The sequence below is a fragment of the Oratosquilla oratoria genome, chromosome 9 (assembly GCF_046742065.1).
Source record: "Oratosquilla oratoria isolate Oo_2021 chromosome 9, ASM4674206v1, whole genome shotgun sequence".
NCBI classification, from domain to species: Eukaryota; Metazoa; Arthropoda; class Malacostraca; order Stomatopoda; family Squillidae; genus Oratosquilla; species Oratosquilla oratoria.
Window position 1 is genome coordinate 68,483,083 of NC_134785.1, and position 6,000 is coordinate 68,489,082.

The window sequence follows — 6,000 nt, forward strand, 5'->3', positions numbered from 1 at the left end:
GCACATCCCTCGGGGGAAAACCCACTGGGGACGCACGTTTGGGGTTTGCCTGGATCCTTTTCTGTCACCGGCTGGGAGGTGGACGAGGAGGAGGAGGGGGAGGTGGACGAGGAGGGGGAGGTGGACGAGGAGGAGGAGGAGGAGGTGGGGGAGGAGGAGGAGGAGGTGGGGGAGGAGGGGGAAGAGGAGGCTGGGAACGCACACACACGCACACGTGCGCGCATTCAGTTTCAAAAGACAATTTGGTTAGTATCGAAGTTGCGTGAGAACAAGTAAGAGCAGATGACAACAACAGTGTAGAGACAAGAACATAATGATGAATGACAACAATAATAGCAATAACAATAATAATAATAATATAATGCGAAATTCTGGGTGACGGCGAGCGATACAGTGCGAGTGTGTGTGTATTCACCTCGGATCTGCTGCAGTCTCTGTCGAGACAGCCAGACACCACCCTACTGCAGTGAGCTCAGAGCTCATTATTTGCCGATCTCTGGGTAGGTCTGAGACCACTCACACACCACACACCGGGACAGCAAGGTCACAACTCCTTGACTGACGTCCCGTACCTACTCACTGCTAGGTGAACAGGGGTTACACGTGAAAGGAGACAAACCCAACTTATCTCCGCGCGGCCGGGGAATCGAACCCCGGTTCTCTGGCTTGTGAGGCCAGTGCTTTACCAATCTGTGTGTGTGTGTGTGTGTGTGTGTGTGTGTGTGTGTGTGTGAGAGTGAGAGAGAGAGAGAGAGAGAGAGAGAGAGAGAGAGAGAGAGAGAGAGAGAGAGAGAGAGAGAGAGAGAGAGAGAGAGAGAGAGAGAGAGAGAGAGAGAGACCGAGCGCGTTAACCGCGACTCGTCACGACTCCCACAACTCCTCCCATTAAACCACATCCACGTGTACTCTTAGGTATCGTTCTACTCCCAATCACCGACCCTATGAACACCTTACCTTCACTTCCGTTGCTGGTACTCCAGATTTCCTCATTGGTGTTGGTTTTCTACACGACATGGACCAATCAGAACTCACCCTGAAACAAGAAAACAAAAATTAATATTTTTATTGTATTTTATTACACACACACACACACACACACACACACACACACATATTATATATATATATATATATTATATATATATATATATATATATATAAACTCATGACTGAAGAATGATTACTTGTGGTGTCACATGCACGTTTTTTATTCCAGTCATGACGTCATACAGTTTGTATTAGCACTTACGTCGTCCATCCCTGGAGAAACATACTTCATCAGTTTCTTCCCACAATAAACCAATTAACCACGGAAAACACAAACCTAACCTTTGCGTTTAGCTTTTGTATATTGCGAAAATGTCTTTGACTTGATATCACAAAGGCATCAATCAACTCGATCCGCAAACAAGGTACACATCAAATGTACTACTAGTTTCTAAATTACGCTTTTTTTCCTTAGACCTGTGTTCTTTGCACGTCTTAATTGTCTCCATGAGCATTTATTCTAGATTATAAGAGGACCTGGGAGCCAAACTGGACTACATTTTACAATTCCATTACACGTTCTAGAAGGGAAATTTGCAAGATTACACAACTAAGCACTTAGCTGTGACATGGGGGTGCATAATGCTCACAAACTTGTTCATTAATATGGATGAACACGCACGCCCTTACGGTCACTACGAATAAGGGCGATTTACAAATGGCAAGGATATCAGCTTATCTATTATCTCTGCACTATTAATTCTTGACACCCGTGACACACTAATCAAATCTTGGCCAACAACGCGTACCCGCAAGTGGTCAAACGAGACAGACGTCAGATGGAATCACCTCCCCGCCGCCCAGCTTCATAACCCGTCAACATCCTCGTCTCTATCTCGACGTGCTATCCCATGAGGCTGACACTCGGTCCCCGGACCGGGCCCATCCATTCTGATCAATTTCGACTGTATTTCCAACACTTTTCACAAACAGCTGACAACCGGTGACTGTTCTCTTCCCCCTATCAAGCCAGTGACAGAGTCTTCCAAGAGCTACATAAGGGTGGGCCTGAGGACCGTTGCCGGCTGCTGTGGGGCCGCGGATTCCTATCAGTGAAACGCTATGCAAAAGTTATCATCATTATCATTATTATCGATCAAACAAAACAACAAAAAGAGCTGGCTGGCGAGGGGTTGACTACACAGAGCTAATTACCTGGGCTGCATTGAAGTTCCTCCTCCTCCTCCTCTTCTTCTTCCTCCTCTTCTCTCTCGAGGCTTCCCCAACCAGGTCCCCCCCCTTTGACTCTTTACAACCCCCAAGGGGTTCTTCATAAGATGAACAAAACCCTACGTCGTTGGCCAGAATAAAACTACTAAAGATGCCACACTCATCCTTCCGACATAGAAAGACATCACTACCTCCAGGATTTCTCGTTCACTGAATAAAATCTTAAGGAATTGGCTATAACAAAATCCTTGATAGTGCTAACGTTTTCCATGTATTGTTCAATAACTTGGCACTTTTCAAGCCACGACAGCAGGGCAGGATAAGTAGTAATTGGTTTAAATTGGACTAATTTAGGTTTCAGAATGAAATCAGCAAAAACTGTTTTACCAATCGAAAGGTCAACGAATGAAATAGACCTAGTAACCATGTAATCAGCGCTGAGACAATTTGTTGTTTTAGGAGAAGATAAGGTAACTTTATGGACAGCGATAACAAGTGTAAATGGTAACCACGTAGTGAGTTCTGAAGATATTGGTGGTAATGGAGGTGGAACTGCCTGGTGTAGGTCTTATGGTCTATTGCAGTCTTCTCCGTTCTTATGATATCCCAGCTGCGAACTGGCTGAGCCCAGTGCCCCAGGCGTCCCCGGACTGTCCGGATGCGATGAAGAGGCCACTTTGCAAGCCCAAGACTTCCGTTCAGTTTAACACGGCATCTTGACGTGGATCTCAACAAGATCCATTCAATAATACACCGGGTCCCTTCCGTGCCGTGTTGCACTTTACCTTCCATCCTGAGTGCCGCCGGACTTATTATATTCATCTCTGTGGCAACGGGGTTATATCTAAATAAACCTCCACTGTATAGTTTAATATAAACAAGAAGATCTTATCTAATCATTATATTCAATATAAAAACTGAAACCATCATAATTTGGAAAATATATACATCATCGGCATTTTAGAATGAAGAAGAGGTAGAAGAAGAAGAAGAAGAAGAAGAAGAAGAAAATAAGGGGGGGGGCTCTGCTGAAGTCGCCGTTCGATCGCTACCCGACTCGAACTTCTGTACCAAGGCGAACAGTTTCCAATCCGCTACATATCATTTTCATTTCTCGTATACAAGCCCCCCTAATACGGATTTCAGTCTACACTATGATTAAGCCAATTTAAACTCCATGGCCTGCCAATCATTCAACGTTATATACAATAAAACCAATTTGACTACGTCTAACGCGATGGGCAGAGGCCGGGACTGGTTAACACCCCCCTCCCCCCCACACAACCATCCAACCCTGAGAGCGTTAGTGTGTGTGAAGGGGTGGGGGCGGGGTGGGGGGACTCAGATCCCCCTGAAGGCACACTACCAGCTCAGACACTCACTCACCCCACTACCCTTAACATGTCTCCTTCCTTCTGATCGTCACCGGCCGCAATAAATCACCCCCGCGCGCCTCCCACCTTCCCCAGGTTACCCTCAGCCACTCGCCTGAACCGACACACTGCACGACCCGCTACCTTCACGCCTATCCGAGCACCAAAATGCAATTCCTCGGGGTAACGCGACTCGTAACACAATGCTCCTCTCACGTGGCGTCCAGTCCTCGTAATGTACAACTCTTTCTTGTCCTCCCCCTCATAATTCATCGCTCATGCGAACGACGCCCACAATTCATTCTTAAGTTATACTAGCAAATGATACGGCCAATGCTTCTTCTTTAGCCACATCTCAGAAGCTAGTTTCCCCCACCCCCGAGTCAAAATTCGGTGTTCATTACCGCGCTGTCAAACAGATGTACTGCTTATTCAATATTTTATGAAACTTTGATTTATGTGCGGCAATGGAGAGCACGTGGATCAATGAAAACTATTAATAACATTCATAATTCTTTCGGACTACTAATAAAGATAGTAACCAATTACTTTCTTCATAATAATGATGATAATAATGATAGTAATCAATCATTTTCTTTTCACCTGTATATCTGATGACGAAAAACAGCAACAGAGCGTTAGCGAGCATCAAAGGTTGTCCAGGCTGTGGATCTATATCATGTGGGATCTACCACTGAAGAGCGTACGCCAGGAGGCGCCTACCATGTTATTATTCTTTATGGAAAATAGTTTCATCTCAATACCCAGCTTGCCAATCTTGTAATAAGAAACAACTTCATAGTCTTTCACACCTATTAATACATTAACCTGTCCCTTTTACTAACTACACAATTTGGAAATTTTATTAAACTACATTAAGTCAATATGACGACCTCCGTCCACTGATGCCTGAAGCCTACTTTGCAACATTCCTAAAGCCGGTTCATGTTATGTAACATCCCATTCCTAGAACAAACATGCTGGTAAGATAAAAAAGAAAGAAAAAGAAACTATAGTCACCCACTTGCACTCCACCTCAATCATCACACTCAACATCTCTGCCGAAAGATCTTGTCCACAACGATCAGAAACTCGTAAAAATCTCAGACAGACACCTGCCCCACCTCCCCCATTCCCCTCCACAACCACTACCGACGTCGAAGAGTAAACTCGAGTCACCCCAAGACAAAGGGTCCCCCGCCTATGCGTGGTGGCAGGAAATGGGAAGTCTATAATAGTAGCGTGGCATCAGCCAAGGTCTATAAAAATAATAGGTGGGGGTGATGGGGGGTTGATGGGGAGTCGGTTTAATGTTGGAGGAAAGAAATAATTAAATATATGATGTTACCATGAAGCTTTCAAAGTGCTGAGACAGAATGAACATACTGGAGGAATCGACCGCCTCGCTTCGTTATGACGTCATGTCGTTTGTTTTTCCTTTCAAACGTGAAGTCGCCTCTTACCGGTAACCGTGGCGTGGTTGTTGTAGTGTCCTTGATTTACCTCGTTCCCTTTCCCGTCCGTCGGTCCCCTCAGGGCTGGTCCAAGAAGTCCGAAGAATAACATTTACATGTATCCGCCTGAAGCGGCCACGCCAGCTGCCATGCGGTGTTGGTAATCCCAACGCCATCAACCGAATACTCATCCTACACCACAATCCTCCTCCACAATAGCCCGCATCCTTGTTTACTTAAGGGCATATCACAATCTATCTTGTTCAACTTTGAGACACACTATATCAATATCTATTTACGATAGATGCTTCGGAACGTTTGGTCCCTATATTTATACTTTCTTCTATTTGAATTTTGTACATATAATGAAATTAGATATGAAATGCACAGTATCGCATAAACGGAGAATGTGCTCGAACACTTTGACTTGGAGATCCAAGCTAAAAAATGACGGCTTCGGCCGCAGCGATGCACCAACTGGGGAGACCTCGTCATCCATCTCCATCCACTTTTCTATTTCCACCGCGCATATTCTACCCTCCTTATTCCAATAAGGTAATCCCATCAATCCTAAACACCAGAGGCGTCGAAGTTGGCAGGCCAAATGGGGCCGACCTGAGATTATGAAAATAAAAAGTTTGTCTAAATATTATTCTCAAATTCATATTTTACCAATGACCCTATAACTAACTATTTTTGTGTTGGTAACGCTGAATTAAAACGTTCCTTTTACTGATCGGTTATGATTGTTATAAATCTTATTTTTTATGGATCTAACGATTTATACTTTGTTCTAGACAGGCTACAGTCCTCATCAGGAGAAGCCTTTTGGTATAAAATACTATATGTATACATACAAGTGTGTGAGTATACGGCTCTATTCCGTAAACACATGAACCCCTCTATTCTACACCCACATGAAGGAACCTTGAAACACTAATCTCAAGGTCCATCTC

General features: G+C 44.5%; 1 protein-coding gene across 3 annotated transcripts in view; it reads right to left on the reverse strand.

The window, feature by feature from the left end:
• Positions 1-6,000, reverse strand: part of LOC143028531 (uncharacterized) — a 389,399-nt gene that overhangs the window by 176,671 nt on the left and 206,728 nt on the right. For all 3 annotated transcript variants that reach the window (XM_076190787.1, XM_076190786.1, XM_076190783.1), the window contains exon 3: positions 955-1,033. The gene's annotated coding sequence lies outside the window, so the exon portion shown is untranslated. The remainder of the gene's footprint in view (positions 1-954; positions 1,034-6,000) is intronic.